This window comes from Hylobates moloch, unplaced genomic scaffold (assembly GCF_009828535.3).
Source record: "Hylobates moloch isolate HMO894 unplaced genomic scaffold, HMol_V3 SCAFFOLD_5, whole genome shotgun sequence".
NCBI lineage: Eukaryota > Metazoa > Chordata > Mammalia > Primates > Hylobatidae > Hylobates > Hylobates moloch.
In genome coordinates, this window is record NW_026652280.1 from 82,114,612 (window position 1) to 82,128,009 (window position 13,398).

Genomic DNA, 13,398 nt, shown 5'->3' on the forward strand with positions numbered 1-13,398 from the left:
TCCCCTTTGATTTAATACAGACATTCTAAATTATAGTAGAGTCATTTCTGACTGAATTGGCCTCCTCTGCTGGACTCCTAGGGTGAAGGATGTATCTGGCCATCAACAAGTATTTGTTAAAGTAATTATACAGAACCATGAGTATATTAGTCCATTTTCACACTGCTGATAAATTCATACCTGAGACTGGGTAACTTATCAAGAAAGAAAGGTTTAATGAACTCATAGTTCCACATGGCTGGGAGGCCTCAGAATCATGGTGGCATGTCTTACATGGTGGCAGGCAAGAGAAGCAAAAGGGGAAATCCTTATGAAATCATCAGACCTCATGAGACTTATTCACTACCATAATAACAGTATGGGGGAAACCACCCCTATGATTCAGTTATTACCCACTGGGTCCCTCGCTAAACCAGATCATTCTGCCCTGGCGCCTCCCAAATCTCATGTTCTCATATTTCAAAACCAATTATGCCTTCCCAACAGTCCCCCAAAGTCTTAATTTTTTTCAGCATTAGCTCAAAAGTCCACAGTTCAAAGTCTCTTCTGAGACAAGGCAAGTCCCTTCTGCCTATGAGCCTGCAAAATCAAAAGCAAGTTAGTTACTTCCTAGATACAACGGGGGTATAGCAGTGGGTAAATTCACCTGTTCCAAATAGGAGAAATTGACCAAAATGAAGGGGCTACAATCCCCATGCAAGTTCAAAATCCAGCAGGGCAGTCAAATATTAAAGCTCCAAATGATGTTCGTTGATTCCATGTCTCAAATCCAGGTCATGTTCATGCAAGAGGTGGGTTCCCATGGTCTTTGGCAGCTCTGCCACTGTGGCTTGGACAGGGTACAGGCCCTCTACTGGCTGCTTTCACAGTCTGGCATCGAGTGTCTGTGGCTTTTCCAGGCAAATGGTGCAAGCTGTTGGTGGATCTACAGTTCGGGGATCTGGAGGACAGTGGCCCTGTTCTCACAGCTCCACTCAGCAGTTCACCAGTGGGGACTCTCTGTGGGAGCTCTGGCCCCACATTTCCCTTCTGCACTGCCCTAGCAGAGGTTCTCCATGAGGGTCCTGCCCCACAGAAAACTTCTTCCTGGACATCCAAGCATTTCCATACATTCTCTAAAATCTAGGTGGAGGTTGCCAAACCTCAATTTTTAACTTCTGTGCACCTGCAGGCTCAATACCATGTGGAAGCTGCCAAGGCTTGGGGCTTGCATCCTCTGAAGCCACAACCCAAGTTGTCCCTTGGCCATTTTTGGCCATGGCTAGAGTGGCTAGGACTCAGGACACATGCTCCTAGGATGCACACAGCAGGGGGTCTTTTGGCCTGGCCCACTAAATAATTTTTTTTCTCCTAGGTAAATAGGCCTATGATGGGAGGGGCTGCCCAAAGGTCTCTGATATGCCCTGGAGACATTTCCCCCATTTTCTTGGCGATTAGCCTTTGGCTCCTCATTACTTATGCAAGTTTCTGCAGCAGACTTGAATTTCTCCTTAGAAAATGGGTTTTTCTTTTCTATCACATCATCAGGCTGCAAATTTTTCAAACTTTTATGCACTGTTTCCCTTTTAAAACTGAATATTTTTAACAGCACCCGAGTCACCTCTTGAGTGCTTTGCTGCTTAGAAATTTCTTTTGCCAGATACGCTAAGTCATCTCCCTCAAGTTCAAAGTTTTACAAATCTCCAGTGCAGGGGCAAAATCCTGCTGCCAGTCTTTTTGCTAAAACGTAGCAAGAGTCACCTTTACTCCAGTTCCCAACAAGTTCCTCATCTCCACCTGAGACCACCTCAGCCTGGATTTCATTGTCCATGTCATTATCAGCATTTTGGCCAACGCCATTTAAAAAGTCTCTAGGAAGTTCCAAACTTTCCCACATTTCCCTGTCTTCTTCTGAGCCCTCCAAACTGTTTCACCCTCTGCCTGTTAGTTCCAAAGTTGCGTCCACATTTTTGGGTATCTTTATAGCAGTGCTTCACTCTACTGGAACCAATTTACTGTATTAGTCCGTTTTCACACTGCTGATAAAGTAACATGGACTGGGTAATTTATAAAGAAAAAGAGGTTTAATGGACTCACCTATGGCTGAGGAGGCCTCACAGTCATGGTGGAAGGTGAAAGACATGTCTTACATAGTGGCAGGCAAGAGTGAAGAGAGAGCCAAATGAAAGGGGAAACCCCTTATAAAATCATCAGATCTTATAAGACTTATTCACTACCACGAGAATAGTATGGAGGATACTGCCCCATGATTCAATTATTTCCCACTGGGTCCCTCTCACAACACATGAGAATTATGGGAGCTGCAATTCAAGATGAGATTTGGGTGGGGACATAGCCAAACCAGATGATTCATTTGGATTACTATTTTTTGTGATTAACATATTATGCATATATTACAAAATTGACCATTTAAAAGGGTGCAATTCAATGGTTTTGAGCATAATCACAAGGTTCTTCAACCATCACCACTACCTAGTTTCAGAACATTTTCATTGCTACCTAGAAATTCCTATACCCATTAGCATTTATCTTCATTCTTTTTTCCCCCAATCCATAGGAGACATTTATCTACCTCCTGTCTTTATGAATTTTCCTATTCTGGGTACTTCATATGAATGAAATAATTTAATATGTGACCTTTTGTGTCCTTCTGTGAAGCCAGTATCATCCTGATAACAAATCTGGACAAGGACAAAAGATGAAAACTATAGGGAAAGATACCTTACAAACACTGATGCAAAAATTCACAACAGAAGACTAGCAAACCAAATGTGACAAAATATTAAAAGGGTTATACACCATGACCAAATATCATTTATACTGGAATGCAAGGATGGTTCAATATCCAATAATGAATCACTGTAATATACCACATTAACATAAGGAAAACCCCACATGCTCATCTCTGTTGATGCAGAAATAGCATTTGACACAATTTAATGCCTTTTCATAATAAAAACACTCAACAAACTAGGAATGGAAGAAAACTTCCCCAAACTAATAAATTTGATATATGAAAAATTTATGGAGGATCCAAGATGGCTGAATAGGAACAGCTCCAGTCTACAGCTCCCAGTGTGAGTGACGCAGAAGACAGGTGATTTCTGCATTTCTGACTAAGGTACCGGGTTCATCTCACTGGGGCTTATTGGACAGTGGGTGCAGGACAGTGGGTGCAGCCCACACCATGAGCCAAAGCAAGGCAAGGCATCGCCTCACCTGGGAAGTGCAGGGGTAGGGAATTCCCTTTCCTAGCCAAAGGAAGCCATGACAGATGGCACCTGGAAAATTGGGTCACTCCCACCCTAATACTGCACTTTTCCAATGATCTTAGCAAACAGCACACCAGGAGATTATATCCTGTGCCTGGCTTGGAGGGTCCCATGCCCACGGAGCCTTGCTCACTCCTAGCACAGCAGTATGAGATCGAATTGCAAGGTGGCAATGAGGCTGGGGGATGGGTGCACACCATTGCTGAGGCTTGAGTAGGTAAACAAAGCGGCTGGGAAGCTCAAACTGGGTGGAGCCCACCACAGCTCAAGGAGGCCTACCTGCCTCTGTAGACTCCACCTCTGGGGGCATGACATAGCTAAACAAAAGGCAGCAGAAACTTCTGCAGACTTAAACATCCCTGTCTGACAGCTTTGAAGAGAATAGTGGTTCTCCCAGCACGGAGTTTGAGGTCTGAGAACGGACAGACTGCCTCCTCAAGTGGGTCCCTGAACCCCGAGTAGCCTAACCAGGAGGCACCTCCCAGGGGGCCGACTGACACTTCATACAGCTGGGTGCCTCTCTGAGATGAAGCTTCCAGAGGAAGGATCAGGCAGCAACATTTGCCATTTTGCAATATTTGTGATTCTGCAGCCTCCCCTGGTGATACCCAGGCAAATGGGGTCTGGAGTGGACCTCCAGCAAACTCCAGCAGACCTGCAGCTGAGGGTCTTGACTGTTAGAAGGAAAACTAACAAACAGAAAGGACATCCACACCAAAACCCCATCTGTACATCAACATCATCAAAGACCAAAGGTAGATAAAACCACAAAGATGGGGAGAAATCAGAGCAGAAAAGCTGAAAATTCTAAAAATCAGAGTGCCTCTTCTCCTCCAAAGGAACACAGCTCCTGAGCAGCAACAGAACAAAGCTGGATGGAGAATAACTTTGACGAGTTGAGAGAAGAAGGCTTCAGAAGATCGGAAATAACAAAATTCTCTGCGCTAAGGGAGGATGTTTGAACGCATCGCAAAGAAGCTAAAAACCTTGAAAAAAGATTGGACGTATGGCTAACGAGAATAAACAGCATAGAGAATACCATAAATGACGTGATGGAACTGAAAACCATAGCAAGACAACTAAGTGATGCGTGAACAAGCTTCAGTAGCCAATTCAATCAACTGGAAGAAAGGGTATCAGTGATTGAAGATCAATGAATGAAATGAAACGAGAAGAGAAGTTTAGAGGAAAAGAGTAAAAGGAAATGAACAAAGCCTCCAAGAAATATGGGACTATGTGAGAAGACAAAATCTGCATCTGATTGGCGTACCTGAAAGTGACGGGGAGAATGGAACCAAGCTGCAAAACAGTCTGCAGGATATTATCCAGGAGAACTTCCCCAACCTAGGAAGGCAGGCCAACATTCAAATTCAGGACATACAGAGAACGCCACAAAGATACTCCTCGAGAAGAGCAACTCCAAGACACGTAATTGTCAGATTCACCAAAGTTGAAATGAAGAAAAAAATGTTAAGGGCAGCCAGAGAGAAAGGTTGGGTTACCCACAAAGGGAAGCCCATCAGACTAACAGCGGATCTCTCAGCAGAAACTCTACAAGCAAGAAGAGAGAGGGGGCCAATATTCAACATTCTTAAAGAAAAGAATTTTCAACCCAGAATTTCATATCCAGCCAAACTAAGCTTCATAAATGAAGGAGAAATAAAATCCTTTCCAGACAAGCAAATGCTGAGAGATTTTGTCACCACCAGGCCTGCCCTAAAAGAGCTCCTGAAGGAAGCATTAAACATGGAAAGGAACAACTGGTATCAGCCACTGCAAAAACATGCCAAATTGTAAAGACCATCGATGCTAGGAAGAAACTGCATCAACTAATGAGCAAAATAACCAGCTAACGTCATAATGACAGGATCAAATTCACACATAACAATTTAACCTTAAATATAAATGGGATAAATTCTCCAATTAAAAGACATAGACTTGCAAATTGGATAAGAGTCAAGATCCATCAGTGTGCTGTATTCTAGAGACACATCTCACGTGCAGAGACACACATAGGCTCAAAATAAAGGGATGGAGGAAGAACTACCAAGCAAGTGGAAAACAAAAAAAGCAAGGGTTGCAACCCTAGTCTCTGTTAAAACAAACTTTAAACCAGCAAAGATCAGAAGAGACAAATAAGGCCATTACATAGTGGTAAAGGGATCAATTCAACAAGAAGAGCTAACTATCCTAAATATATATGTACCCAATACAGGAGCACCCAGATTAATAAAGGAAGTCCTTAGAGACCTAGAAAGAGACTGAGACTCCCACACAATAATAATGGAATACTTTAACATCCCACTGTCAACATTAGACAGACCAATGAGGCAGAAAGTTAGCAAGGATATCCAGGAATTGAACTCAGCTCTGCACCAAGTGGACCTAATAGACATCTACAGAACTCTCCACCTCAAATCAACAGAATATACATTCTTCTCAGCACCACATCGCACTTATTCCAAAATTGACCACGTAGTTGGAAGTAAAGCACTCCTCAGCAAATGTAAAAGAACAGAAATTATAACAAACTGTCTCTCAGACCACGGTGCAATCAAACTAGAACTATGTACCCTAAAACTTAAAGTATAATAATAATAATAATACAAAAAGAAGAAACTCAAAACTGCTCAACTACCTAGAAATGGAACAACTTGCTCCTGAATGACTACTGGATACATAATAAAATGAGGGCAGAAATAAAAATGTTCTTTGAAACCAATGAGAAGAAAGACACAACATACCAGAATCTCTGGGACACATTTAAAGCAGTGAGTAGAGGGAAATTTATAGCACTAAATGCCTGCAAGAGAAAGCAGGAAAGATCTAAAATTGACAGCCTAACATCACAATTAAAAGAGCTAGAGAAGCAAGAGCAAACACATTCAAAAGCTAGCAGAAGGCAAGAAATAACTAAGATCAGAGCAGAACTGAAGGAGATAGAGACACAAAAAACCCTTCAAAAAATGAATGAATCCAGGAGCTGGTTTTTTGAAAAGATCAACAAAATAGATAGACTGCTAGTAAGACTAATAAAGAAGAAAAGAGAGAAGAATCAAATAGAAGTAATAAAAAATGATAGAGGGGATATCACCACCGATCCCACAGAGATACAAACTACCATCAGAAAACACTATAAACACCTCTATGCAAATAAAGTAGAAAATCTAGAAGAAACGGATAAATTCCTGGACACATACACCCTCCCAAGACTAAACCAGGAAGAAGTTGAATCCCTGAATAGATCAATAACAGGCTCTGAAATTGAGGCAATAATTAAAAGCCTATCAACCAAAAAAAGTCCAGGACCAGACAGATTCACAGCTGAATTCTACCAGAGGTACAAAACGAGCTGGTACTATTCTTTCTGAAACTATTCCAATCAACAGAAAAAGAGGGAATCCGCCTTAACTCATTTTATGAGGCAAGCATCATCCTAATACCAAAGCCTGGCAGAGACACAAAAGAAGAGAATTTCAGACCAATATCCCTGATGAACATTGATGTGAAAATCCCCAGTAAAATATTGGCAAACCAAATCCAGTAGCACATCAAAAAGCTTATCCACCATGATCAAGTGGGCTTCATCCCTGAGATGCAAGGCTTGTTCAACATACACAAATTAATAAATGTAACCCATCATATAAACAGAACCAAAGACAAAAACCACATGATTATCTCAATAGATGCAGAAAAGGCCTCTGACAAAATTCAACAGCCCTTCATGCTAAAAATTCTCAATAAATTAGGTATTGATGGGATGTATCTCAAAATAATAAGAGCTATTTATGACAAACCCACAGCCAATATCATACTGAATGAGCAAAAACTGGAAGCATTCCCTTTGAAAACTGGCACAAGACAAGGATGCCCTCTCTCACCACTCCTATTCAACATAGTGTCAGAAGTTCTGGCCAGGGCAATCAGGCAGGAGAAATAAATAAAGGTATTCAATTAGGAAAAGCAGAAGTTAAATTGTCCCTGTTTGCAGATGACATGACTGTATATTTAGAAAACCCCATCGTCTCAGCCCAAAAGCTCCTTAAGCTGATAAGCAACTTGAGAAAAGTCTCAGGATACAAAATCAATGTACAAAAGTCACAAGCATTCCTATACAGCAATAACAGCCACACAGAGAGCCAAATCATGAGTAAACTACCATTCACAATTGCTTCAAAGAGAATAAAATACCTAGGAATCTAACTTACAAGGGATATGAAGGATCTCTGCAAGGAGAACTACAAACCACTGCTCAATGAAATAAAAGAAGACACAAACCAATAGAGAACATTCCATGCTCATGGATAGGAAGAATCAATATCATGAAAATGGCCATACTGCCCAAGGTAATTTATAGATTCAATGCCATGCCCATCAAGCTACCAATGACTTTCTTCACAGAATTGGAAAAAACTACTTTAAACTTCATATGGAACCAAAAAAAGAGCCTGCATTGCCAATTCAATCCTAAGCCAAAAGAACAAAGCCGGAGGCATCACGCTACCTGACTTCAAACTCTACTACAAGGCTACAGTAACTGAAACAGCATGATACTGGTACCAAAACAGAGATATAGACCAATGGAACAGAACAGAGCCCTCAGAAATAATGGTGCATGTCTACAACCATCTGATCTTTGACAAATCTGACAAAAACAAGAAATGGAGAAAGGATTCCCTATTTAATAAACGGTGCTGGGAAAACTGGCTAGCCATATGTAGAAAGCTGAAACTGGATCCCTTCCTTACACCTTGTACAAAAATTACTTCAAGATGGATTAAAGACTTAAATATTAGACCTAAAACCGTAAAAACCCTAGAAGAAAACCTAGGCAATGCCATTCAGAACATAGGCATGGGCAAGGACTTCATGTCTAAAACACAAAAAGCAATGTCAACAAAAGCCAAAATTGACAAATGGGATCTAATTAAACTAAAGAGCTTTTGCATAGCAAAAGAAACTACCATCAGAGTGAACAGGCAACCTACAGAATGGGGGACAATTTTTGCAATCTACTTATCTGACAAAGGGCTAATATCCAGAATCTACAAAGAACTTAAACAAATTTACAAGAAAAAAAACAGCCCCATCAAAAAGTGGGTGAAGGATATGAACAGACACTTCTCAAAAGAAGATATTTATGCAGCCAGAAGACACATGAAGAAATGTTCATCATCACTGGCCATCAGAGAAATGTAAATCAAAACCACAATGAGATACCATCTCACACAAGTTAGAATGGCCATCATTAAAAAGTCAGGAAACAACAGGTGCTGGAGAGGATGTGGAGAAATAGGAACACTTTTACACTGTTGGTGGGACTGTAAACTAGTTCAACCATTGTGGAAGTCAGTGTGGCGATTCCTCAGGGATCTAGAACTAGAAATACCATTTGACCCAGCCATCCCATTACTGGGTATATACCCAAAGGAGTATAAATCATGCTGCTATAAAGACACGTGCACACGTATATTTATTGCAGCACTATTCACAATAGCAAAGACTTGGAACCAACCCAAATGTCCAACAATGATAGACTGGATTAAGAAAATGTGGCACATATACACCATGGAGTACTATGGAGCCATAAAAAATGATGAGTTCATGTCCTTTGTAGGGACATGGATGAAGCTGGAAACCATCATTCTCAGCAAACTATCTCAAGGACAGAAAATCAAACACTGCATGTTCTCACTCACAGATGGAATTTAGCAGTAAGAACACATGGACACAGGAAGGGGAACATCACACACCGGGGCCTGTTGTGGGGTGGGGGGAGGGGGGAGGGATAGCATTTGGAGATAAACCTAATGTTAAATGACGAGTTACTGGGTGCAGCACACCAACATGGCACATGTGTACATATGTAACTAACCTGCATGTTGTGCACATGTACCCTAAAACTTGAAGTATATCTATAAAAAAAGGAAATCAACTGATGAGGTAAAAGATTTGTAGAATGAAAATTACAAAACACTATTGAAAGAAACTAAAGAAGACACATTAGAAATACATTCAGCATTTCTGAATTGGAAGACTTAATATTGTTAAGATGTTAATACTACCTGAAACAATTGACAGATGCAATCTCTATCAAAATCTCAATGGCATTTTTGTTTTGCAGAAGAACTCATCCTAAAAGTTGGATGGCTTTTCAACAAATGGTGCTAGGAAAACAAATGGTGCATGCAAAAAAATGGAGGTGTATCTTTCCCCAACCACATATAAAAGTTTAACTAGAACTGGATCAAATACCTAAATGTCAGACCTAAGACTCTAAAAGTTTTAGAAGAAAACACAGGGAAAATGTTCAGAATATATATTTAGCCATGATTTCTTGGATATGACAGCAAAGGCACAGGCAACAAAAGAAAAAATAGGCAAACTGGGCTTCATGAAAAATTTAAAAAATTGTGCATTGAGACACTATCAACAGAGTAAAAAGGTATCCCACAGAATGGCAAACAACAACAAAAACAACAGCAATCTATAGCAAGTGGGAAAAGGACTTAAATAGACATTTCTCCAAAGGAAATGTATGAGCACTTGAAAGGATACTTATTGAAAGATAATTTTGTCAAGTGTGGAATTCTTTTTTTCCAAGTTTTATTTTAGATTCTAGGGGTACATGTGCAGGTTTGTAACAAAGGTTTATTGCACGATGCTGAAGTTTGGAGTACAATTGAAGCCATAACCCAGGAAGTGAGCATAGTACCAACAGATAGTTTTTTCAACCGTTCCCTCCCTCCCTCTCTCCCCTTTCTAGTATTCCCCAGAGTCTATTGTTTTCATCTTTATGTCTATGTGTACCAAATGGGTAGCTCCCACTTACAGGTGAGAACAGGTAATATTTGGTTTTCTGTTTCTGTATTAGTTGGCTTAGGAAAATGTCCTCTAGCTGCATTCATGTTGCTGCAAAGAAAATGATTTATTTTATTCTATTATACTTTAAGTTCTAGGGTACATGTGCACAACGTGCAGTTTGTTACATAGGTATACATGTGCCATGTTGGCTTGCTGCACCCATCAACTAGTCATTTACATTAGGTATTTCTCCTAATGCTATCCCTCCCCCAGCCACCCACCCCCCAACAGGCCCTGGTGTGTGATGTTCGCCACCCTGTGTCCAAGTGTTCTCATTGTGAGAACATGCAGTGTTTGGTATTCTTTCCTTGTGACAGTTTGCTGAGAATGATGGTTTCCAGCTTCATCCATGTCCCTGCAAAGGACATGAACTCATCCCTTTTTATGGCTGCATAGTATCCCATGATGTATATGTGCCACATTTTCTTAATCCAGTCTATCATTGATGGACATTTGTGTTGATTCCAAGTCTTTGCTATTGTGAATAGTGCCACAATAAACATATGTGTGCATGTGTCTTTATAGTAGTATGATTTATAATCCTTTGGGTATATACCCAGTAACAGGATCACTGGGTCAGATGGTATTTCTAGTTCTAGATCCTTGAGGAATCACCACACTATCTTCCACAATGGTTGAACTAATTTACACTCCCACAAACAGTGTAAAAGTGTTCCTATTTCTCCACATCCTCTCCAGCATCTGTTTGCTGACTTTTTAATGATGGCCATTCTAACTGGTGTGAGATGGTATCTCATTGTGGTTTTGATTTGCATTTCTCTGATGACCAGTGATGATACGCATGTTTCATGTGTCTGTTGGCTGCATAAATGATTTCTTCTGAGGAGTGTCTGTTCATATCCTTTGCCCACTTTTTGATGGGGTTGTTTGTTTTTTTTCTTGTAAATTTGTTTAAGTTCTTTGCAGATTCTGGAGATTAGCCCTTTGTCAGATGGGTAGATTGCAAAAGTTTTCTCCCATTCTGTAGGTTGCCTGTTCACTCTGATGGTAGTTTCTTTTGCTGTGGAAAAGCTCTTTAGTTTAATTAGATCCCATCTGTGAATTATGGCTTTCTGTTGCCGTTGCTTTTGGTGTTTTAGTCATGAAGTCCTTGCCCATGCCTATGACCTGAATGGTATTGACTAGGTTTTCTTCTAGGGTTTTTATGGTTTTAGATCTAACATTTAAGTCTTTAATCCATCTTGAAGTAATTTTTGTATAAGGTGTAAAGAAGGGATCCAGTTTCAGCTTTCTACATATGGCTAGCCAGTTTTCCCAGCACCATTTATTAAATAGGGGATCTTTTCCCCATTTCTTGTTTTTGTCAGGTTTGTCAAAGATCAGATGGTTGTAGATGTGTGGTGTTATTTCTGAGGCCTCTATTCTGTTCCAATGGTCTATATCTCTGTTTTGGTACAAGTACCATGCTGTTTTGGTTACTGGAGCCTTGTAGTATAGTTTGAAGTCAGGTAACATGATGCCTCCAGCTTTGTTCTTTTGGCTTAGGATTGTCTTGGCAATGCGGGCTCTTTTTTGGTTCCATATGAAGTTTAAAGTAGTTTTTTCCAGTTCTGTGAAGAAAGTCATTGGTAGCTTGATGGGGCTGGCATTGAACCTATGAATTACCTTGGGCAGTATGGCCATTTTCACGATATTGATTCTTCCTATCCATGAGCATGGAATGTTCTTCCATTTGTTTGTGTCCTCTTTTATTTTTTTTGAGCAGTGGTTTTTAGTTCTCCTTGAAAAGGTCTGTCACATCCCTTGTAAGTTGGATTCCTAAGTATTTTATTCTCTTTGAAGCAATTGTGCATGGGAGTTCACTCATGATATGGCTCTCTTTGTGTCTGTTATTGGTATATAGGAATGCTTGTGATTTTCACACATTGATTTTGTATCCTGAGACTTTGCTGAAGTTGCTTATCAGCTTAAGGAGATTTTGGGCTAAGACGATGGAGTTTTCTAAATATACAATAATGTCATCTGCAAACAGAGACAATTTGACTTCCTCTTTTCCTAATTGAATACATTTATTTCTTTCTCCTGCCTGATTGCCCTGGCCAGAACTTTCAACATTATGTTGAATAGGAGTGATGAGAGAGGGCATCCTTGTCTTGTGCCAGTTTTCAAAGGAAATGCTTCCAGTTTTTGCCCATTCAGTATGATATTGGCTGTAGGTTTGTCATAAATAGCTCTTATTATTTTGAGATACGTCCCATCAATACCTAGTCTATTGAGTTTTTAGCATGAAGTGCTATTGAACTTTGTCAAAGGCCTTTTCTGCATCTATTGAGGTAATCATGTGGCTTTTGTCTTTGGTTCTGTTTATGTGATGGATTATGTTTATTGATTTGCATGTGTTGAACCAGCCTTGCATCTCAGGGATGAAGCCCACTTGATCATGGTGGATAAGCTTTTTGATGTGCTGTTGGATTCAGTTTGCAAGTATTTTATTGAGGATTTTCACATCGATTTTCATCAGGGATATTGGTCTAAAATTCTTTTTTTGTTGTGTCTCTGCCAGGCATTGGTATCATGATGTTGCTGGCCACATAAAATGAGTTAGGGTGATTCCCTCTCTTTCTGTTGTTTATAATAGTTTCAGAAGGAATGATATCAGCTCCTCTTTGTACCTCTGGTAGAATTTGGCTGTGAATTTGTCTGGTCCTGGAGTTTTTTTGGTTGGTAGGCTATTAATTATTGCCTCACTTTTATAGCCTGTTATTGGTCTATTCAGAGATTCAACTTTTTCCTGGTTTAGTCTTGGGAGGGTGTATGTGTCCAGGAATTTATCCATTTCTTTTAGATTTTCTAGTTTATTTGCATAGAGGTGTTTATAGTATTCTCTGATGGTAGTTTGTATTTCTGTGGGATCAGTGGTGATATCCCCTTTATCATTTTTTTGCATCTATTTGATTCTTCTTTCTTCTTTATTAGTCTTGCTAGCAGTCTATGAATTTTGTTGATTGTTTCAAAACACCAGCTCCTGGATTCTTTGATTTTTTGAAGGATTTTTTGTGTCTCTGTCTCCTTCAGTTGTGCTCAGATCTTAGTTATTTCTTGACTTCTGATAGATTTTGAATTTGTTTGCTCTTGCTTCTCTAGTTCTTTCAGTCTGCATCTTTTAATTGGGACATTTAGCCCATTTACATTTAAGGTTAATATTGTTAAGTGTGACTCCCAGCACTTTGGGAGGCTGAGGCAGGTGGATCACGAGGTCAGGAGATCTAGACCATCCTGGCTAACACGGTGAAACCCCATC

At 40.1% G+C, this 13,398-nt stretch overlaps 1 protein-coding gene across 1 annotated transcript in view; it reads right to left on the bottom strand.

Moving 5' to 3' along the window:
- The window catches only part of SLC22A24 (solute carrier family 22 member 24), a 62,605-nt gene that overhangs the window by 23,207 nt on the left and 26,000 nt on the right, over window positions 1-13,398 (bottom strand). The window lies entirely within an intron of this gene.